The following is a 25319-nucleotide window of genomic DNA, read 5'->3' on the forward strand; positions in this document are numbered from 1 at the left end:
TGATTACATAAAATATATATCATTTTAATAGTTATGTTGGAAATTATGAATAGCAATAATATGTTCCTTATTTTCCTTAATCAAGACTTAATTTTAAGTCCCAACAAAAATAATGAACTGAATTGTGAATATAGTTAGTTTTGCCCACTATATAATTTAATGATTGTGTTTAATATTTATTAAAATCAATTAGTATGGGCCGGAGAGATAGCACAGCAGTAAGGCATTTGCCTTGCATGCAGCCAAGCCAGGACAGACCTGAGGTCAATTTCCGACATTCCATATAGTTCCCTGGCTTGCCAGAGGTGATTTCTGAGTACAGACTTGGGAGTAACCCCTGAGCACTGCCATCATGATGCCCCCCCCCAAAAAAAACAAAAATCAATTAGTATATAATAAATTATTTAAAAAATTAATTAATTTTATTTTTAATGTTTTTTTTATTTTATTTATATTCATCACCATGAATTTACAAAGTTATTTATGATTGGATTTCAGAAATACAAATTTTCTTTTTTTTTTTTTTTTTTTGGTTTTTGGGTCACACCTGGCATTGCTCAGGGGTTACTCCTGGCTGTCTGCTCAGAAATAGCTCCTGGCAGGCACGGGGGGACCATATGGGACACCAGGATTCGAACCAACCACCTTTAGTCCTGGATCAGCTGCTTGCAAGGCAAACACCGCTGTGCTGTCTTTCCAGGCCCAGGAATACAAATTTTCAACACTGATCTCTTCATTAGTGTCCATTGCCTTTCAATGCCCCCACATTCCCTTTTGCTTCACCCACTAGTTTGCATACAAAAGAGTGATCTTTGAGTGCAAAGCCCAGAGTAAAACCTAAGCACTTAAAATAAAAACATGGAAATAAAGTAAAAGTCTACTTTTTCCATACGAACAATGTTTAATTTGTGTTTTTCTTCTTTTTTTTTTCCCTTAATCCTCTCCAATTTGCAGAAGTTATGAGTTTTAGGATCTTTTCGGAAATAAGTTTATGGATTTTTAGCTGAGTTTCTCAAGTCCAGATATTACTAATATATTAAACTAGATCATTTGTGTGCACATGAAAGAGTAGGGTAAGAAATTATTATTTATGTGCAGAAAATTTAGCATTCCTATGCTTAATCCACTAGATGCCTAGGGCAATGCCTCCTGCCTAGTTGTAAGAACAAAAATAATTACAGATATTACTAAATGTCTGGAATAAGTGGGATGTTTACCTCGTGTTGGGAACAAGTAGAAAATATTAATTGAAAAATTAGACATCAACAATTTCTTATTTAATAAATGAGTTTGTATTCTTGCATCTTAGACAGATACAAGTTTAAGACCAAGAAAAAAAGATGACTTAATATATGAGTGACCATGACTTTGAAGAAAGGTCAACATGTTCTATTCTGTTTAGCCTGCCCCTATGGGTTGTAAGTTTGATTGAGAAAACTGTGACCAGAAAATTTTTAAGTATCTAGTGATTGGAGTAAATTTAAAATAGAACTAGGATCTCATTTAGTGGCCAGTATCTTAGCAGATATTCTCTGAATGTCTCAGAAGTACTAGAGAGGGCTTCTCTAATCCATGGACATTCTGGGTTTTTCCTCCACTACAATAATGACCTTCAAATAGAGGACTCACAGACTGCTCAGGGGGCAATTTCAAGTTAAAAATCAGTAACTGTCTCTGCTGTCTTGGAGATGAGTATGCTATTAAGATTTTCCATCAGTTTTCTGAATGATTGTGGCCTTCAAACCAAGTGTTCAGTGAAAATACCATTTTATTTTCCCAGCATTTCTGAGTCATGCAATTTCAACTTATTTTAGAAAAGAAGATTGGCTTTTTCTAGGAAGTGTGAAGGAAAGTATTTCCACTCTATAAAAACACATACAGAGAGACACTATCTTGCTTTATCAACACATATTTTACTATTAAACAGGCCCTGTGTCTTGGGGAACCATTCCTCCTACATGACCCAGGAAGAATTTTTTTTTCTATTTGGCACAATTTATAATGGAGTTTTCGGTTATAAGAATTGTATATGACTTTTAATGATATAAAATGTTCTTTATAAGAAATATGATATTGGAGATAATTTTATGAAGTAAAGAAGAAATTTGATGTAGAAGGAGGTTTTAATTGAGCCAGAATGGAATGCTTGAAGTTTTTTTTTTATTAATTTTAAACTTTTATTTAGGGGTGGAAGTTGGTCACACCTATTACTATGAGGGTTTATTCCTGGCCGTTCCCCTAAAATTTACACCTAGCAGGCTCAAGAAACCATATGGGATGCCTGAAATCAGACCTAATTGGTCATGTGCAAGGCAAACCACCTATCCATGGAGCTATCACTCTGGCCTCTAATTAAAAAAATATTGATATATCATTTTTAATTTTTCATTTAAATGATCTAGAATGACTTTTTGGATTTTCACTTTATCTTATATTTTCTAGCATACTCTTGTCTAAGAACCAAATGTCTGTGCAGTGCGCTAAATTTCATTTTGAAGTAGCTAATCGTGAGTGATGATCATTTTTTCTAACTTTGCTTTCATGATTCTTTGCAAAGGCAACATAGCTATTTTTCTCCTTGAGGGACAGCATAATATAGCCCTCCTGAAAGTAGTGACTTGGGATGGTAACCCCTCTTGCTGAATTTGTGTGTGGAAGAACTACCAAGCAGGCTGCAATGTGTGTTTACCAGATCTATGAAGGAGGTTTAATCTTCATGATGCAGGAAATTGCTAGGCTACAAGCGTCAGAGGGACTAAAGTTAATTGTAGAAGATTATTGGTTTAATCTGTGAAGTAGATTTAGCTATAAAAGCTAAGCATTTAACTACTAACTATATAAAAGCTAGCCCAAAGCAGGTAGTATAGAAAATTTTTAGTAGTTTTGTTACTTATCCATGACATAAATATATACCTACTTATTAAGCTCATTATTTGGAAATGCTTATTTTCTTAAACAGGTTTTTATAATAGTAGTTTTACAAGAATGTATGCTTTAGTAATTTCCAGTTGCTAAATATGTCGATGATATGCATGTAGCTAGTATAAAATTTAGTCTAAATTTATCATCTCTCAGGAGAGCTCTAGCTCTATCACTAAGAGTATAAAAGCCAATAAAGAAAACTGCTGATGGTCTCTCTCTCTCTCTCACATACACACACACACACACACACACACACACACACACACACACCCCACATACTTTCTGCATCTACTTCAATCATTCGATGACAATTAACATGGTTCACTCTGAAACATAAATCATTATGTCAAATGATTGTCCTCCTAATTTAATTTTGCTCATGGTCTATTGAAGTTATTATGCATGCATGCATAGAAAGTTACACCATAGTAGTTCTAAATATTTTGACTTCATTAACAGACATTATACAACAAATTAAATCATCGACATCTATCGTGGTTTCAAGAGATTTTAAAGAGAAATTTGAATACATGAGAAAATGTAGTAAGTTGAACAATGCAAGAATGTATAATGTATAATTGGGACCAATGGGTCCAAATAATATCTATTCATATACCATTAGAAAGGTAATACATTTTTAAAACAGTACATGTTTAGTAAGTGTAATTTTAAAGAAAGATCTGATACTTATTGTCAAATAAATGTTTTAGCCTTATTTTTTCTCTGCAGTATTCATCATTAATTTTTTAAATGCTGACCTCATAATAAAATACCTTTAATCAATTTAAGTAGATTAAATTCACATAGAAATTATTCATGAGCATGCATTTTACACATATTCTTACAATAAAAAATACTTTGGAGTTTATAAAAATAATACAATTAAATAAAGCCTGAATAAAAGAGGGATCTAAGAAATAATCCAGAAAACGAGTCAAATAGGCAAGAATCTTGCATTTGGATAGGATTAAATTTTTGAGCTCTGTCTTTCTTTTAAAGAATTAATTGTGGGACAGAGTGGTGGTGCAAGCAGTAGGGCATTTGCCTTGCATGCACTAACCTAGGACTGACCCCAGTTCAATCCTCTGGCGTCTTATATGGTCCCCCAAGCCAGGAGCGTTTTCTGATTGAATAGCCAGGAGTAACCCTTGAGCCTTACCAGGAGTGGCCCAAAAACCAAAACAAAAAAAAATTTAATTGCTCACTAATTTTAAAAATAATAGAATTATTATTTTATTTTTACCTTCCCTTTGTTGTTTCTCATGTCTTTGATTAGATGCCTAGTGGTTACATTATGCGCACACATTTATATATTGGCACACTTTTTTTTTGAGTATTTCATTCATAGTGAGAAGACTCATACTTAGACTTAATTTATATTAAAGTATAATTTAATATCTTATAGTATAATTTAATATCTTTTCATTTTTAATTGTAAATTAAATTTATAGTATAGCTTGCATATTCTATTATGAGAAAATATAACTTAAAAAGTCTATACAAGAAAGAACAGGCTCTAAATTTGAGTGAAAGTGTTTTATCATTTGAATTTAGCATAGTAGTCTAGATATTAAAATAAATATAAATAATCAAAAAGTTGAAATTAATAATACAAAATTGTAGTGTATACATACCTATATTTAATTTAAAAATAATGTCATCATATAGTTTTTCCAGTAGGCTTGTACAATTGACATTCCCACAATCAGAAAAGAGAGTCCTTCTCTACTTACATCATAACAAGCACTGGTTGATCTTGTTCTTTGTGATGTGTGTTGTGAGATGAGTTTTCATTGTTATTTTGATTTTTATCTCCCTGATGATAGATGTAAAACATTTATTCATGTGTGTTTTCTTGGCCATCTGTATTTCTTCTGTGAGAAAATGTCTGTTCATCTTTTCCTCAGTTTTGTATAGGCTTAACTTTTTTCCTTGCTAAGTTTAACCAGTTCCCTAAATATTAAATTGCCAATATTTGGAAACAATCTATGTGCCCATGGACAGATGATTGATAAAGAAACTGTGCAATGGGATACTATGGAATACAATGGAATACTATGCAGCTATTAGGAAAATGAAATCATGAAAGTTGTTTATACACAGATGAATATGCAGAGTATTTTTTATTAAATAAAATCAATTGTGGGGATAAGACAAACATAGATTAATCACTCATTTTTGTCAAATTTAAAAAAGATAATTTAGTAATAAGTTCCAGAGATAATGCTGACATGTACCATGAGGACTAGTTTGTGGTAGAAAGTTTACCACAAGTAATGGAGAGGAGCACTTAGGGCAAGGAAGAGCCCATTAGGACAATGGTAGTTGGAAATTATCTTTCTGGACAAGAAGAAGGTGATTAAAGGAGATAAAATGACATTCATGCTACCCCTTCATTAGAAATACTGGCAACCGGGGGCCAGAGAGATAGAACAGCAGTAGGGCATTTACCTACACGCAGCTTACTCAAGATAGATAGTGGTTCGAATCCCAACATCCTATATGGTCCCAGGAGCGACTCCTGAGCACAGAGCCAGGAGTAACTCCTGATTACTATGGGGTGTGACCCCCCCCAAAAAAGAAAACAAACAATAAAACAAATAAAAAAGAAAAAAAGAAAGAAAAAAGAAATACTAACAACCACATGTCTAAAAGGAAAAAAAGAGAGAGATAAAGTGTCTGTTCCAGAGGTATGCAAGGGGAGGGTAAGACATAATCTAGGTACACTGGTGGAGTGAAATATGCACTGTGAATACTATTGTACATTGTATGACTGAATCTCAATCATGAACCACTTTGTAACCATGATGTTTAAATAAAGTAATAAAATATGCTGTCATTTTATAATTATCAAATTATAATTATAAGCATCAAGCATACATATGGCTCTTGGCAGGCTTGGGGACCATATGGGATGGCTGGGAAACTAACCCAGATTGGTCCTGGGTTGGCTGCATACAAGGCAAACACCCTACCTCTGTGCTATCTCACTGGCCTTAATTCAGGTGATTCATAAATTAAAAATTAAGATTAGCCAATTAGACATTAATACAGTGCATTTATTACAAAAGGTTTTTTGGTATTCCATGAAACTTCATGATCAGAGCAGTGATTTCTTCAATGAGATACTGTGGTGCACAATAACGTAGATGTGTGCTTTCTATGTGGTCAGAATCTGTGTATTTTTCAACTGTGTTTTCTGGACATTATTTTTTCTAGATAAAATATAATTGGAAGTTAGTCTGGGAGGACAAGGTCAGGGAAGTGTATTTTGGAACTTCTTTTACTCAGTGGTACTCAACAACATTCAGATTTTTAGCAATCTCAAGTGGTAATTCTGGTACCATACATAATACTGGGATCTAACCAGGGTTAGCTGCATGAAAAATAAAGCACATGGGAAAGTTACACTGGTTATGGGGGGCGTCATCTTATACCACTGACACCCAACCACAATCATGTTTGTAACCAAGGTGTTTAAATAAAAAATATTATAAAAAAAGCAAAATAAAGCACATTATCTCTTATACTGTATCTTCAGCCCAGAAATAAGCACATTTTAGGAAAACTATGTAATTTCTAATAAATACAACTAAAGTCTGGTTCCAAGACCTCCCACCCAGAAAATTTTACGAGTATAGCATATAGGATGCTTGCTTCGGGTTCAATGACAAATACTCATTATGGTCCTCTCAACACTGTCAGGAATGATACCTGAGTACAGAGCAAGAAATAACCTAAGAACATCGTCAGGTGCAGCCTAAAAACAAACAAATAAACAACAAAAGAGAGAAAGAGAGAAGAGAAGGAAATGAAAAGAAATGAAAATAAAACAAACAAAAATAAAAGAAACAAAAAGGAAATAAACCCTGCTAATACTGATAAAGAAATGGTAAAGGACGAAAACAATTTCACATTTAGAGACACTCTTGGGAATAGAGAGAATTTTGGTACGAGATATTCATTAAAAGATGACAAATTCCCGAAAGAGTATTTAAGTAAATCTGAGTCTTCATGGAGTTGGTTTTCCAAATAGGATAAATAAATCAAGCACTGGAACATTATTTTAGTAAAATTTTTATATTAAAATTAATATATTATTTAATAGAATAAATTATTTTCTTTTAAAAAAGTATTCCTCTACACGTAAACCCAATATAGTTGGTAAGATTCAATTTGAAAATATATAAAAATAATTTTGAACTGTCATCACAAATGTTGTAAAACTTTTATATTAGCAGTTTGGACATAAATTGTTTCAAAAATTCTCTAATCTACTTATTTGACATATAGCATTATGCTTGTTTTGTGAACATTGATTCCGGGCTCAACTTACTTTAGCCACTTGGTATGTTCTGTCCCTAGGTCTTTCATGAGCTTATTTTGCTAAGCAATCAATCACAACATAATTGATCCATGTTATTGTTTTTCTCACAAAGTAGACATATCACCCTAAAAGAACTTTGAAACAATATTTTCATGAAGTACAAATCTACTGAGGATTTCATGGATTCAAAAAGACAAATAGGATGATTTGTTGGGTACTATAGGGTAAAAAATAGCTTCTTATGAAAGTACCATGATATGAGAATTGGAAATGAAAAATAACTGCTTGGAACTAGTCAAGAAACAGAGAAACACAATTAGAAACAAACAGGAACGAAACTGTTTTTATGAGAGATTTCTAGCTTGCACTAATACCTCATTATAAGAAGATATAAACTTGTACACTTGCTTAACATTATGGGCCATTTTTTTCTTCTGCTTAAACATCATATTTTTCTTCTTCTTATACATATATCTCTTGAGATATATGTATAAATCATGTATATCTCACGAGAATATATATTTCATGACATAGGAAGTAGATGATATATTTTACTTTTAATTAGAAGATAAATTCTATTTTTGTTTGCTTTGTTTTGTTTTGTACCTTCCAGGCGAAAGAACTTTTCTGATTAAGTTGAGATCTCAGTTTTTCTGTTTGGGTCCAGAGAGAATAGGCTAGTTCTAAGTTCCCTGCCATAACAACATGATGAACTAATTTTTGTAGTGTTTATTTAGTTATCTAAAGATCCTAAGATCATAAAATTCATGGACGGCTTTATGAATATCTATAAAAGTTTGCTCATAGTCCTAGAAGGGCATTTAAATGGAAAGAATACTTAATAACAGTATGTTATTAAATCATTTGTTATAAGTTTATTTGAAATTATTATTAAAGCTAATTAGTTTATTTATAAAAATAAATATTTTTAAAGATTTATGAAAATAAGCACAACAAATAAATGTTTTTAAATATTTATGAAAGTAAGCACATCAAAACAAAAACCGGAGAGATAGCATGGAGGTAAGGCATTTGCCTTGCATGCAGATGGTTGGTGGTTCGAATCCTGGTATCCCACATGTTCCCCCGAGCCTGCCAGGACCAATTTCTGAGCGTAGAGTCAGGAGAGACTCCTGGGTGCTGCCAGGTGTGACCCAAAAACCCAAAAACCAAAAAAAAAAAAAAAAAGAAAAGAAAAAAAAAACTATGTAAAAATGTTCATGGAAAGTAAATGTTCTAAACTTGTAATCAAATATAGAAAATATTTAAAATCCTATGTAAGTCAATGAATTTTTGTGAAAATCTTGATTAGATATAAATTTATGCAGTCTTTTTGTTTCTTACTGTTTAGATTACCATACCAAATATCAGAGACCAGGTGATAATAAATAAATGAAATGTATTGCTCACATTTCTTAGGCTAGAAAATTAGATCAAGGTGCTTGAAGATTTAATGGGAGCCTGCTTTCTTTTATTAAAATAGATCTTTTCATTCTATGTCATCTTATAGTGGAAAGAAAGCTCATTTCCTTTCTTGAATATACTGGTCTTAATCATAGGGGTTTAACATTTATGTCCTAGTCATTTTTTCAAAGGTACAACACTCACATTGTGAGTTACTCTTGCATGATATGATATGCGTTTGAAGGTACACATATTGAGTCCATTATCTGTTCTCTTACGGTTTTAGAGAAAATTAAATTATGTGATGCATCCCAATATAGCCTTTTAACAGTAAAGTGCAATTCTACAAGACACTGTTGTTATTGTTGACATTACTACAGTTACTGCCCCTCTTGGAATTATCTTAGGTCAGTGCATGTCAATGAGATGACATGCTCATCTACCTTTTTGTGTACTGGAAAGTGCAAACAAAGTTGTACAGATCAGCACTTCTAAGAATGTATAAAGGGCCTGGAAATCACTCCAAAGTCTAGAGGGAATGTCTTGTACGTAGAGGAATCAAGTTTAAACCTGGCATTCCATGATCCACATCCACATCACAACTGGATCCAAGCACCCCTAATTCTTACCAGGGTGTGAATCACTAGGGGTAGTCACAAGTCCTTCAGCCTCAGTAATATACAAAAAAAAAAAAAAAAGAAAACAAACAAACAAATGAATAAAACAAAAGCAGTAGAGTGATAATAAAGTGGGTAGGATATTTGCCTTTTAGGAGTAACCCTGAGCATAGCCAGGTGTGAATCAAAGTAAACCAAAACAAATCCCTCCAAAAATGCACACACACACACACACACACACACACACACACACACACACACACACACACACACACACACACACACACAAAGAAAACACCTCACCCAGACCTCCAAAGACCAAAGTCCAAACACACATAAGACCAAAATTTAACATGTATTTATATATCAATATTTGAAGAGAATTGTTTTTTGACAAAAAAAATTTTTTTTTTTTGGTTTTTGGGCCACACCCGGTGATGCTCAGGGGTTACTCCTGGCTGTCTGCTCAGAAATAGCTCCTGGCAGGCACGGGGGACCATATGGGACACCGGGATTTGAACCAACCACCTTAGGTCCTGGATTGGCTGCTTGCAAGGCAAACACCGCTGTGCTATCTCTCCGGCCCGACAAATTTTTTTCATTGTGTTGCATATTAGGATCCCTATTACTTTAAGCACTCAGATCAGACATTCGTATTTAGCATCAGATCTTAAAGTGTTTTTGTTGTTCTGTTTTGATTTGAGGCCACATCCAATAGTAACTAGGTCTTAATGCTGGCTCCAGTCTCAGGGATCACTTACTCCTGGTGGGGAGTGAGGCAGAATTGTGTGGCACCAGATACAGATTCTGGGTCATCTTTGTGCAAAGTAAGTGCCCTATCTGCTGTGTAGTCTTTCTGTACCATTAATGTGCTCTGCTCTTTCAAGATCATTTGATAAAAATGAGTGATTAGAAACCATTTGAATTCCAAAGGCATGCTATGAAACTACTGAACTGCTGTTGAACAACAAAATGAACTTCAGAGTGCATGAAAGTACTGCATAGCCCTGACTAGAAAAATAGACACTTCTTAATTGTTTCAAGATCATCTTTAAATATATAGTTTATATTTATATAAGTGTGTTTCTTTAATAAGATTAATAATAACTTTAAAGTAGATGTTAGTATGTTTTGCAATCTTGGATAGGCTTTACCCTTTGCCCTTACTTTATTTTATCTATGGATTGGTCAAAATGACATAAAATATTATTCTATGTAGGTCTTATGTGACCCTTATCAAATAAATACTGAACGAAGAAGAACTTTTGCAAAATGAGAGGCAACAAATTTAGAAGAAGAACTCAGTGTTGACAAGAAATGCTTACAGGATGACAATATATCACCTATTTTCATAGGGAATCAAAAATTTTTAGAGATAAAAGTTCTTTGAGTTCTTAATAACTAGTAATAATAAAGCTACTGTGAGTAATCATTGAGAGAACTCTAAGACATATTTATACATTCATTACTTTATTTAATTTTTGAGAAAATCTAGTGAAATCTATTTGCTATCCTTGGTTTTTAATTGAAAGTAAAGAACTTTAGTAACTTTTCCAGCCCAATATTCAAAATCTGACCAAATTAGCATTTTAACTTAGAGTGATCTGTATTCAAAACATATGCTATTTACAATTGACATGTTCTGTCAAATTAAAGATATAGTTCATATCAAAAATAGACCACATAACTGTTCTGTACCTTGTAAGGCAAATTAGAAAATTAGCTAAAACTTAGCAGAGATAATGTCCAAGTCTCTATGCTATTTTTCCATCAAAATGTCTTCATAAAATTTGATTAAAAAAAAAAAAGAAGAAGGATAATTTGGGGCCAGAGCAATAGCACAGCAGTTGAACCTTGGTTCAACCCCAGCGCCCTGTATGGTCCCCCAAGTCAAGAGCGATTTCTGAATGCCTACCCCTGAGCATCCCCGGGGATGCTTTAAACCAAAATAAATATATAAATAAAAAATATTTCTTATTATAATACAATTCTGTTAAATATACTTGACTAACTCTTAAGACTACCTAAAAAGTGTATGTAAAATATAGGTAACAAAATATTCAATGTACTATAGAGAACAATCTACCTAAACAGATATAAAAATTAAATAATGAATTTAAATTCTTTTCTTTCAAAGATCTGTGAATAAATAAAAATGTAAGTAACACAATGAAGGAATTTTTTTCTTAGAGAACTACATTCTAATTAAATTATGTTGCATTATTCATATGTAGTTAAAGGAACTGTACTTGAAGTAAGTAGCAAGGGAATACAAACACTGAACTTTGGGGGACAATGAGCAGAAAGCTAAGGGGTCTTTCTCTTGTCCTCTGAGCTTGTATGTTATTTGATGGAGTTACAGGTCTGGTTTCTGGTCTTCAGTGCTCAGGTCCTAAGTCCTGACCTAGTGATTAGAAAGTTATCATCTCCTACGTTTTTATTTCCTTCATTCAATTTTAAGAAACACTTTTGTATAATTCACAGCCAATTAATACATGTTGAATTTCAATTGCAAGCAACAAGTGGAACAATCAACTATCCATAACATTACTGTTGAAAGCATTAGCAAGTACATTTCATTCTGCCTAAAAAATGGTACAATGAGGGCCCAGGTATCACTTGTTGTCATAAAGAATGTCTCTGTGAACCGTGTAATGAGGGTTTATACAACTTCTCCAGCACAAGAGCTAACTCTACTGATTTTTCTAATGATTCTGCAATTTAGTGCTGTGACTTTACTGTTGATGCAGAAAATTCTGTAGGAAAATGTTCTATTATAATGTGAAAATCTCTAGTTACTTTGGGGCTGCTTACAGATAATCCTTTGACTTAGCTAATTATATCTAGAAATCCTTTTTCATCTTTAATAATGCTATTAGAACTGAGTGCATAAATCAGGTCACCCTTACCTCTGAGGATAGATTTTGGTTACTGTTTAAAACAAGTGCTCATAATACTATTATCTTTGAATTTAAGTTTCAACATTAATCAGTGCTCCTTTTGATTATTCATCTTCCAGTTGATATTAATACAATAAAGTAACTTTGATGGCCAATATAAATTTTAAGCGAATTTAAAATATTTATGTTGTTTTCATTGCACATTAAAGCCATAGATGAATTTTTTTACTTTATTTTGAAATTGAGACATAGAAAAATGTATTATCTATTCATTTGATTTTATAAGTGTATTTATAAGTTCCAGTACTGCCATTTTATATCCTACTCTTCCTCAAAAAGCCATCTTTTCTTTTTTAAATTCCTTCCTTCCTTCTTTCCTTCCTTTCTTTCTTTCTTCCTTCATTTCTTCCTTTTTTCTGTCTTCTGTCTGTCTTTCTTTCTCTCTCTCTTCCTTCCTTCCTTCCTTCCTTCCTTCCTTCCTTCCTTCCTTCCTTCCTTCCTTCCTTCCTTCCTTCCTTTCTTTCTCTCTCTTTCTTTCTTTTTCTTTCTTTCTTTTTCTTTCTTTCTTATTTCTTTTCTTTCTCCTTCCCTCCTTTCCTTCCTTCCTTCCTTCCTTCCTACCTTTTTTCCTTCCTTCCATCCTTTTTCTTTCTTTCTTTCTTTCTTTCTTTCTTTCTTTCTTTCTTTCTTTCTTTCTTTCTTTCTTTCTTTCTTTCTTTCTTTCTTTCTTTCTTTCTTTCTTCTTTTCTTCTTTCTTTCTTTCTTTTCTTTTTCTTCTTTCTTTCTTTCTTTCTTTTTCTTCTTTCTTTCTTTCTTCTTTCTTTCTTTCTTTCTTTCTTTCTTTCTTTCTTTCTTTCTTTCTTTCTTTCTTTCTTTCTTTCCTTCCTTTCTTTCTTTCCTTTCTTTCTTTTTCTTTCTTTCTCTTCCTTGTTCACTTGTGGGGATTTATTAGAAACTAAAAAGTCAAACTTTATGCAAGGATTATTAGTGATCATCCAAGGAAAAATGATGATCCATGCCCAGAAATATCTGATACTCCCCACCACCACTACCACCCAAGTTTCTTCTGTCAGCACTCACTTCATGTTCTTGTCCTGCTGGTCAGCCAATATTTTGGCAGAGGATTTGGCACCATAGGCAATTTCTGTGATCTCCTCCTTTTCCTTCTAGTTGCTCTTTGCAAGAAGGTTGGCAGCAGCAGTCGTGAGAGTACCTCAGCATAATCTTGGTGCCAATCTCACCTGGTGGTTGGGTACCTGTTCCTTGATGCTGGTGCCCTCTGATGGGGTTGATTTGAATAATTCAAATTACAAAATAATCCTGATGATCACTCCCTCAGTCCAATATATCTAAGGGGAATGCAGTGATGAGAGATTTTATCCTAGGCAACCATAATGGCATGATTGTTTCTTTGGGACTTAAAGATGACAATGGGTCAATAAAAGATTACAGGACCTGTGCAGATAGGTGGAGTAGCAAATGTTCAGATTGCGAACCCCAACACCATAGAGTGCCATGGAACTAGCTAATCAGCACCCTAGTCCTTTTACTTACTCATCATCTTGTTAATCTTCCCTTGAACTTTATCTGTCTTCAGTTTCATTAGCTGATCCATCATAGAAAGGATGTCTTGTCCACCCTCGGACCTAGTTTTGACCTTATAAAGTCATATCCTGTATGATTACTTTTACTTTTCTTTTTCCAGTCACACCCAATAGTGCTCAGGACTTATTCCTGGTTCTGAGTTTAGGAATTTCTCCTTACATTCTTGGGACCCATAAAGGATGCTGCTGATTGAATCGGGTCGGCCACATGCATGTCAAATGCCCTACCTGCTATACTATTAATTGGGCAAGGGGATATTCTTTTTGGCTTCAAGGTCATATTCTATGAAGTAGTTGTGGCATCAGCAGTGCCTCTTCACTGAGCCACTGTTGGCTTAGATATAAATCACATCTCTAACCTCCAGTCGCTCTTTCTGCAAACTGGAGTCCAGTTTTTGCTTTATTATTCAATTGCTTTGAGTCCTATGATGACATTGTTGATGGTTTTACTGAATCCTATATAGGGATTCTCTCATGGAGTGAACTTGTGACTTTGCATTTATAAACTTCTTTGGTCCTCTTTATCTGCAGCCCAATGGCTTTCTGAAAAATTTTTCATCATCATTTCTATTTTCTTGCTCTTTGTGGATTAATATTCACTCCTCACCATGGGCAAAAAAGGACATTGCTCCCCAGCTCATGGGCAATGCCCAGTGACAGGGACTTCTAGTGAGATCCAGGAAGCTCTGCCAACAAGAGTGCTTATTCAGCACTTTTTCCTATTTGCTTTTACTTGATTCTACTATCACCCACATGTGTCTTGCACATTCTCCTGGCATAAGAGTCCCGAGGCAATCTGCTTGGGTAGTCTGTCTTCTAATTCTAGCCAGTTCCTACAGCCATGGGAGTCAATGTTCTGCATCCTCATGGTGCTCTAAATATCCTCTATCTGTAGCTCATAAACATTGAGAGCCTCAACCATAGTGGAAAAGTAAGAACTTGGCTTTCCCCATTTCCTCCTTTTTCTCTCTGTTTCTGAAAATAATTCAATGCAAATGGCATTTTAGAGGGTAAAGAAATTAGGTGTATGGTATATGAATATATGTATATTACATAGTGAGAAGGGAGCACAAAATGGATTTAGTTGAGCCTGAGTCTGCCTAATAAAGAAAGAAGATACTGGTTGTAAGTTGCTGAAATATTACATGAAGCTAGATGATATTTTGAGATCATTAGTCCAACATGTAAGCATATTCAGTGTAATTGGATTAGTAATTTTACTAGTTGAGAAAATATAAAAATAGAGAATAATGGAATGATATTTGTGATTTTTTAAAGATTGGATACATTTACAATTAGATGAATAATATTAAAGAATCGTTTCCCTCTGAGATCCATATATTGAAATCCTATCCCCTTAATTTGAAGTTAAACTTTGAACTAACTAGAAAAACAGAACACTTACTTCAATACTTATAACTAAAAATTCTAATGGAGGGGTTTTAATCCATTCTGTTTGATGTGCTTCTGAGAAGAGGAAATCGGACTCATGTATATTAAGAGTGAATGTCAAGGATAAATCACCTTCAAGGATAGAGGGCATGGTATATTTGTATTGGTAATTGCATAGCCAAATATTCAATCCAAGATGGTTTTAACCAAATACACCGATGCCTTAATCTTGGACTACTAATCTCCAGAACTGTCAAAAATAGAATGTATTATATTGCTTAAGTCACCAAGTCTTTGCTATTTTGTTATCTGAGAAACCCTTACCAGTGATAGCTAGACCTAGGGAAATAAACATGATGCAAATGTGAATAGAGACCATGTATATTGGTATCTGTTATTTCACATACACATATACTGTATGTACATAAATATAATATGGCTTTTGCACAATGGAAGGCCTTGAGAACAATTCCCAAGAATGATAAGAAAAATTTGATTTCTAAGTATTCAGTCTAATTATTAAAATAATATTTCCTATTAAAATAAATTAGGTTTATGAGAGAAAGCTAAGTGTTGGGTTGGGAGAGAATTTACAAGATGTGTTTGGAACATTTTGTCTTGCCAAAAAAAATGGAAATACTCAAAGATTTATAAGGTCATAATAAATATGAATCTGTCCAGTGAGAATTCTATTGGCAACATCTAAGATCATTAGTGGATAAGAATAAAGTCTTGATTTAAAAGTGATCTCTAATCACTACTGATGAGCAAAGCAAATGTGTATAAAAAACTGTATTTATATAGTTTTAAATAAATCCCCATAAAATATACATCAACTGCAATTAGTGGTACATGATTTAATTTTATATAAAGAAACTGACCTTAATTAAGTGTTAAAATTTAATATCATCAATAATGAAACAAATAAGTGCCATGCAACTTCTAATAGTAAGAATCAAGAAAAAGAGATTACATTACCTTTAAAACAATCTTCTCAAAGTTACAAGAACTAAATTTAATTTTGAGGAAACATTAGAGAAACCAAAATTGGGGACACACCATCTTATAATGAGTAGACCATTTGTTAAGGTCATAAAGGCCAAGCAAAGACTTAGACAACCTTTAAGATTGAAGGAAAGTATAAAAATTAGATATCTAACTAAAATACATGACTCTAATTTGGCTCATTTAGTAAAAATCTCACTTGTGGGACAGCTGGTTAAATTTGAATGGGTTCAGAGGATCAAATAGCAGTAATGTACCCCATTGCAGGAAAAATGTATTTAAGGAATTTAGAATGATGGACTATCATGTCAACATATTTATTCACAAGCAGTATAGAGAATATATTTTTTAAAATATTTTCAACATTAAATCAAGGTTGACATTATTTAAAAATTAAAATTTAAAATAATTATTCATCTCTTTTAAATATCTATTTCCATTTACCCATCATGCATAAAGGGTTACCTGGTAATCAGAAGCCATACAATTCAGGTTCCAGTATATCACAGGGATTTCAGATGATTATCTCAATCCTTAGTGAATTTTCTAAATATGTTTAAAGATGCATATTTTTGTCTTGCTTTTCTAGCTGGTATTTTTCTTTTGATTTTATTTTGAAGAGACCAAAGGCTTTATTTTGATTTGTCTGTATCACAGTTCTTCAGTGGCTGATCAAAGATTTTTATTAGGGTTCTAAAATAATTACATCACCATAAATTTATAATCATATATAAGTATGAATATTCTCATCAATTAGTGCTGGAAATTCTTATGTTAGCAATTAGGTAATAAAAAAAAAAAACACCTAGGATTTCCAGATAGGAAAGACAGAAGTCAAGCTCTCACTATTAAGGATGACATGATACTATATTTAGAATATTCTAAAGACTCTACCAAATGCTTTCTAAAAAAATAGGTATTCTATGTGGTTGAATTAATATATATATATATATATATATATATATATATACTTTATATATAACACATTACATAATTTAGATATTTGACCATAATATATTTTTCAAGATAAGTAAAAGTAAAGTTATTGAAAAAAAGAACTAAAAAGTAAAAGGTTAAACAATATAAAGACAGAAAGATAAATAAAGTAGCAAGCACATTTGTAAAATTATTGTATCTCCATTAGATTATTAATAAAATGGTAGATTTAGGAAGCTCTTCTTGTTAGAATTCCATTCTGTTAAATTGGTGCATTTCTGTAGGGATAGGAGCATAAAACAAAGGAATTGTACAGAAATTCAAAGCATTACTACTGATACAGCAAATTTTATGAGCTTATAAGATAATGGGGAAAGAATACTTGCACTTGCTCCAAAAAATCTCTGATGATATTAACCAAAAAATTACTATGCTTGAAGTTTGGTTAGTTTGGTGTCCCTGAAGGGAATCCTACAGGGGTGATGGGGCATGGATATTGAAAAAAATGGTGATTCTGGGTGACGTAGGCATCAGTAGTGACTTTAGCAGGACTGGGGGTTGGCCCACCCTGTTTGCATACATTTTTCTGCTTTGTAGGCTGGTATAACCATTATCTTTCCTGGCTAGTTTACATCTTGTTTAAGAAGATAGTGAGACTATGGAGCCTGCCTGGTTCATACATGAGTTGCCAGACTTTCCAAAAGAAGGAATATGGGGGGTGGGGGGGAGGAAGGGGGTTGCCCGCACAGTCTCTAAAATGCCCTGGTGATGTCAGTCCAAAACCAGTAAACCCTTTTCTTGGTTGTATTGCAGTCTCCAAAGGAGATCATAAAGGGGTGATGTGGCAGAGAAAGAAAACGGTGATTGTGGTTGATGGAAAAAGTGTGGCATGGCTTTGGCGGGCAGGGTGGGAGAAAATCCTTAGCCTGTACTCTCCTCCTGAGGTGGCCAGTTTATGAAACAATAGATTTTATAGTAAAGTGGGAGCCTGAAAATTTAATACACAAAATTTTATGTTTCTCCTATATAAATATAATGGAAGGTAAGAAAAAAAAGTCTTAAAAAGTAACCCCATTTATTTCTGGTGCAACTGGCTGCTGGTGGGCACTGACCGTGCAGGGTAACCCCGACCCACCCGTTGCTGAGCACCTGCCGAGGGCGCGGCCCCACCATGGAACGCCAGGACAATGCGGTGCAGCAGCCCGACATCAGAAATTAAAGTTCCTTAGCTTCTACCCTAAAGACGCTACTGTTCTTCACAACGCTGATGATCACTCTTCTCATTGGCTTATATTTCACGACCAAGTCTTACGTATTTGAAGGAGCCTTTGGGATGTCCAAAAGTACAGCTACTTCTATGCTGCCATTGTCGTGTGATTGCTGTCCATGTAGTGCTGGCCCTCTTCGTCTACGTGGCCTGGAATGAAGGCTCACGGCAGTGGCATGAAGGTAAACAGGATTAATATGACTGTCACCTGGGCGCGTGTTAAACTGGCTTTTATTTTAATAACTGTTAATAGTTTCTGGGGGTAGTAGTGATTTCAATAAAGATGGAAGAACAATGTTAAAATCGATCCATAAAAAAAAGTAACCCCATTTAAAATTGTGCCTCAAAAATAAAAAACCTTGGAATCAAGTTAACTATAGATGTGAAAGATATATGCAAAAACCCTGCAAAATACTACTTCAAGAAATAAAAGAGGATATGAGGAAATGAAAACACTTTTGTTCATGGATTGGGAATATTAACATAATAAAATGGCAATATTTTCCAATACATTTAACAGACTCAAAGCACATGACATTTTGCAAATAAATAGATCCAATATTCCTAAATTTTATACAGAACAATGACCATTCCCCCAGAACTCAAATGGATAAAAAATTTCTTGTAAAAAAAGATGGGAAACATTAGTTTATCAATTTCAAACTCTACTAGAAAATTATAGTAATTGAAACAGCATGATTTTGGAACAATAAGAAATCCTCAGGTCAATGGATTACACTTATATATCCTGAGACAGAAACTCAGATATCTGACCAATTAATATTTAATAAAAAAGAATAAATAATAAATTGGGGACAAGAAAAGCCTCTTCAACAAGTACTGTGAAAGATAAAATTATTGAAAAATAAAGATGCACTGAAATAGAATCACCAGTCTGAGTACATTTTGTATAAAAAATGCATTCATATCTCTTTTTAATGCAATGTCAAATCAAAAGGGATTAAGACCATGATAGAATATCTGAGTCCATTCATTATAGAGAAAAATGTAGGCAGAACTTTTCATGACTTGAAGCTACTGATATCTTCAAGAATGAAACACTATTGACCAAGCAAGTCAAAGCAAAATGAAGCAACTGGAACGACAATAAACTTAGAAGCTTCTGCATCCAATTGGAAATGATGACCAGGATAGAAAGACTTCCATATATTGGGAGAAATTATTGACACAATATTCATCTGATAATGGGTTAAAATCAAACATATATATGACACTGATTAAACTTTAAAAAAATGCATTCCAACACAATCCAAAATTGAGATAAGAGATAAATAAAAACTTCATAAAACAAGAGACACAGATGAGCAAAAACTCAAGAAAAAATGCTCTACATCACTAATCATCATAGAGATGCAAATGAAGACAATAATGAGATATTGCTTAACACTACAGAGACTACCAAAGATAAAAAATAAAAGCGTAACAAGTGTTGGCATTGATGATGAGAAAATGGGTCTGCTGGTAGGAATTTAATGCTTGTGGGACTGTCAACTAATTTCATCCTTTGTGGAAAATATGGTCATTTCTCAAAAAACTAGAAACTGAGCTTACATATGACACAGCACTATCACTCCTGGGAACGTATCCCAAGGGTCCCAAAACAAAATGCAGAAAAGGCCTCTACACTTACATATTCATTGCAGCACTATTCACAATTGTCATAATCTGGAAACAACCCAAGTGTCCAAGAGCAGATGATTGGCTAAAGGAAGTGATATATCTTCACAATAGAATCTTATGCATTTATTAGAAAAAAAAAATGAAGTACCGTAACTAAATGTGCTTATAAATGGATTGTTTTGGAGAATATTATGCTGAGTAAATTGAGTTAGAGGAAGAAGAATAAATAGAATGGTAACACTCATGTGTGTATTATAAAAATAGTTTATAGTAATAATATCCATAGACAATAGAGACAAGAATCAGAAGAACTGGTCTGTCTATGTTAGGAAACTTGCCACAATGATGGCTGAAAGATCAATTAGGACTGTGAAGAAACCAATATGACAATGATAGTTGAAAATGATCAGGCTGGGCAAGAAGTAGATCCTGTAGGAGGTAAAGTGATATGTATAATGATCCTTCAGTAACAATATTGCAAACTGCAGTGCCTAAAAGTATAAAAATAGAGAAAGAGAGAATAAAATTGTCTGCCAAAGTGAACAAAGGCATTCTGGGGCATATATTTTGTATATTTATGACGAAAACTATACACTAGTGAAGCGATGTGTTAGAACCTTTGTATGACTGAAACTCCATCAATGAAAATAGTCTGATGCTGAAATAGCATAAAAAATATTATTTGGGTACCGGAGCTGTGGCTCAAGCAATAAGGTGTTTGCCTTGCACGCGTTAATCTAGGACGGACCAAGGCTAGATACCCCTGGCATCCTAGAAGGTCCCTCAGGCCAAGAGCAATTTCTGAGCGCATAGTCAAAAGTGTGTGCTACCCCCAAAACAAAACAAAAGAAAACATAATGCTATTTTGGGACATTATTTAGTGAGACCTGAGTTTATAACTGCAGTTTAGCAAATATGTGTTTTGATTAAGACAGTTCATCTCATTGTCTATCAATGGATTTTAGCTTATAGTTTATTGGAAAAATAAATGAGGTAATGGTAATATATGTATTTTTTTTTTGGTTTTTGGGCCACACCAGGTGAGGTTCAGGGGATACTCCGGGCAATACACTCAGAAATTGTTCCTGGCTTGGGGACACCGGGGATAGAACCCAATTCTGGCCCGGGTTCAGCCACATGCAAGGCAAATGCCTTACTGCTGTGCTATCACTCCGATCCCAATATGTGTGATTTTTTGGGAGGACACATCCAACGGTTCTCAGTGGTTACTCTTGGCACTGCACTCAGAAATAGCTCCTGACAGGCTCAGGGGACCATATGGGATACTGGGAATTGAACCCAGGTGTGTCCTGGGTTGGCTACATGCTAGACAAATGTCCGACCGCTGTGCTATCACTCAGACCTCAAAGCTATAATATTGTGTTTACCATATGTCCAGTGCCACATAGCAACTAATTGGCCCAAAAAGTTTAGTTTAGTTTCAGGTCAACCTCAGAAATGTATTGGTGTTTGATGGTACCAGTCTTCAACTCCTTGAAATATCTCTTACTCATACTGTCAGAGTTGGTTTGAGCTGATTTGAGTCAACAATAATTGAGATATTGAATGTTTGCTGGTGATCCTTGGTTCACATAAAAATCTGAGGACTACACAAGCAAAGGGCAAGACCCAGCAGCTAATCTTTTACAGGAAACCTAGGCAGATTGATTTTCTAAAAAGATTTATTTTTAATTTAAATTCTTTGCACCTGTTCCCCTGTCTGGGCTCCTGTTACATAAAACTCTAGAATAGCTATTATCATCATTTGTTTTGAAGCGGATGCAGAATAATCGAGCTTGTCTCTGGAGAAATCACCCAAACAAATTTCTTAATTCTGCAAAATTATTCCAAGAATACAGAAGGGGATTCTACATGCTCCCCTAGTTTCCCATTAATGTTGCACAATTAGTTTTCTGGCTGCATTATGGATTCATTATCAATGGAGTTAGGGATGGTTATAGAGTATTGACTATCAGTAATGAACAAACATTTTCCAGTAGGGGGAATTTCTTAGTGCATCTGGAAATTTCGATATGATGCATTTTTTATGTCTGTTTTTGTTGTTGTTGTTGTTGGGGGTTGGTAAACAGAGTAGAAAAATGACTGGGAATATGAGTATAATAAGACCTGGGTCTGAGAAAGAAATGAGTGTAGATATCACTAGGTAAGATGTAAATTGTGGTTTGGTTTTTTTAAGTACCAAACCAGAGTTCCTTAAAGTGATAAAACAGAATATGAGTGATCTATGTCTTTTCTTTCAACAGACTAAGTTACCCTGATACTGATACTTGGTCTAATTATGATCTAGGAATTTAGTGTATTTCTTGGCACATTGGAAGTTTAAAGTGTTTTATTTCTCTCTAATTTGAAATATAAAGGTAAAAGATTAGAATAACACTTAAATACATTTTTAAGCAATTTAGTGTGGGTTTCTCCTCCTGCATGGTTTGCTCTCTGGCCCACCCCTGATTAAAGTGGCTTTAAAGCCAAAGTTCTACTGAAGTTAAGTTTCGTGCTAATCTGTTTGTCCCTTTGGCTAAATTGATCACTGGTTAAGTCTTCTTTGGCATTACCACTTCCTCATCAGTCTGCACCATTGCAGCTAGAAATTTAGCTAAGAAAACAAGATAGTTGGGCCCGGAGAGATAGCACAGCGGTGTTTGCCTTGCAAACAGCCGATCCAGGACCAAAGGTGGTTGGTTCGAATCCCGGTGTCCCATATGGTCCCCCGTGCCTGCCAGGAGCTATTTCTGAGCAGACAGCCAGGAGTAACCCCTGAGCACCGCTGGGTGTGGCCCAAAAACCAAAAAAAAAAAAAAAAACAAAACAAAAAAAAAGAAAACAAGATAGTTACAATAGGGAATTAAAAGTATGAGGATACAAGATAGCAATTGTTAGTTTTAAACTCTAGCTACACTTTCTCTAAATTAATTCTGCCATCCAAACTCTTTATGTTTTAGGATCTTATCCCTAATGATATCTTCTTCCTTGAGTTGTCATGTAATTTAGCTGAAATGTGAGTATAAACCAGAGGGAAATACAAAAGATTCAAAGTTGTCAATGTTAGTTAGGTAAAACCCATGCAATATTCATGGAAATATCACCTCTGTTACTATAATTTTGGTCTAGAATATTTAAAGAATGCTTATCAAAGTTAATGTTTGTAAGTTTCTAATAGTACATTTTAGACAAATCAAGATTTAGTTACAATCATTTTACTGATTTCCTTAAAGAAAAATTACAGAGGAATTTTACTTCTATACTATGGACATAATAACATCAGACCTTTCTTTTGACCTAAAATACAGTTCAAAGGAAGCTGTGCACCTCTATCCATGTCCCTTAATAGTAGAGATACCATTTCCAACTAATGAATCTGTTTTGACTAGATCTGCTGAAGTTTAAAAAAGTGGTCAACAATCCTTCCAATTATAAAAACTATGTCAGGAACTTTTCTGAAATAGAAAAAAATAGATATTCAGGCAGTTAATATTCTGAAATCATAACATCTTACTGCCTCATATTTCCTTTACAACAAAGTTCTATTGTCTTCTTCCCTTTGTAAAAAAAAAAAAGTGATATGGAGGGTATCTGGTTGAAAATGCTCACTGCCATTTTTATTTAATTCTCATCTTGTATTTTACAAACACACACATATTTCCTACTTTTCCCTTTTTCATATAATTCAGAAATTTCTCCTACTCCCCTTTATTTGTACAATCCTCTGTATATATTTTTAAAATAATGAATATCTTTTATAGAAGATGTTTGGTTAATGATATTAAAATGTTGAATTCTGCAATGATTCCTGATTAAAATGATGTTACTAATTTCTACAAGGTATTTTTGTTAAGCTTTAAGGGAAAACATTATCTTTAATGCTCTGAATAGAACTGCCCAGATAGCTGAATAAAGAAGTATACATAAAAACTTGTTCTATTGCTAATATCTGTAGCTAGAAATGTTTCAGACAAGGATTCATGGAATTCTAAATGGTACTTAGTGAAAGATCTTGTTACTTAAAATTAATTTTTTAGAAACTTAATAATTTTTTCATAACCACTAAATTCTAATATTAAGGAACTTTTTCACATCGCCCATATTCCATGCTATTTAAATATAAGTATACCTGCTGATATAGTTTGTTTGTTTATTTACTAGATTTAATTAGGTCTCTATAAAAAGCAACATAAGATAGTTATGCTATTTCAATTTAATGCCAAACTACAGACATAATTGCATCCAATAGCAACATAAACTGCATTTCAAACTCTTCTGGATCTGAGAGTCATCTGTTCAGTGTTGATATATTTTAACATGGCATTGAAATAATGGGTTTACATCAAACAGACACATCCAAAAGTACTTCCTAAACTGAAAAAAATTAAACTTTCAAATTAAGGTGAATTAAAATAAAGATGTAAATGTGCAATTTTATTTCATAGTGTATTTTAAGTGACATTGTCTTGTGGATAAAAATTAGCATCTAAAATAATCAAAATACCTACTCTAAAGCTATATAATGACCTCATGGTACGTAATAGGAGCACACCTAAGTTAAAACAGTCCCAGAGGTCTTTTCTCACACATTCATGTAGCAACCTTCCTCTCTTGAAGCTGTGACACTGTATGTATCTGCTCTTATCAAAGATTTGTATATTGTTACAAAAGAATAAGCAAGGTGTAAGTGAATAAAGCACAGAAATATAGCAGGAAATTATCTTCTAATAGTAATTTTACAAGGTGAGAGAAATAATGCAATGGTAGAGCGATTGCCTTGCATGCGACTGATCCAGGAGAGACCTCAGTTAGATCCCCAGTATGCCATATGGTCCCTCAAGCCAGAAGCTATTTCTGAGCACAGAGCCAGAAATAACCCCTGAGCATCATGGGGTGTGGTCCAAGAAAAAAACAACAAAAATAATGATGATAATAATAAGTTTACAAAGGTTTTTAAATTTCTAATCATAATTTACTAACAAAGAAATTAGATTATTCATGAATAGACAAATAATTTAATATATGTATACATTTATTATAGAGCACTTCTAGAAATATATTATTGGATGCTAAGTTAAGAATGACATGTGTGTTTTTACATTACAGGACCATTTCTAAGGATGATGTGTGTGATGAATTTATTATAAGAAATGCATAGTACTTGCCTTCCCACTGTGATCTACTCAAGTATTCCATCTTCACTTAAAATTCACCCTTATTGTCTATTTCCTCTTTCCATAAATATGCAGATCTTATACAAGTAATTTGAATGTTACAAACTGTTTGACAAATCACAATTTTATT

General features: G+C 33.7%; 1 protein-coding gene and 1 pseudogene across 2 annotated transcripts in view; both read left to right on the plus strand.

The window, feature by feature from the left end:
• The window catches only part of NRG3 (neuregulin 3), a 1117732-nt gene that overhangs the window by 685136 nt on the left and 407277 nt on the right, over window positions 1–25319 (plus strand). The window lies entirely within an intron of this gene.
• Window positions 18279–18570, plus strand: LOC126033757 (vacuolar ATPase assembly integral membrane protein VMA21-like; annotated as a pseudogene).

The sequence above is a fragment of the Suncus etruscus genome, chromosome 17 (genome assembly GCF_024139225.1).
Source record: "Suncus etruscus isolate mSunEtr1 chromosome 17, mSunEtr1.pri.cur, whole genome shotgun sequence".
Classification (NCBI taxonomy): domain Eukaryota; kingdom Metazoa; phylum Chordata; class Mammalia; order Eulipotyphla; family Soricidae; genus Suncus; species Suncus etruscus.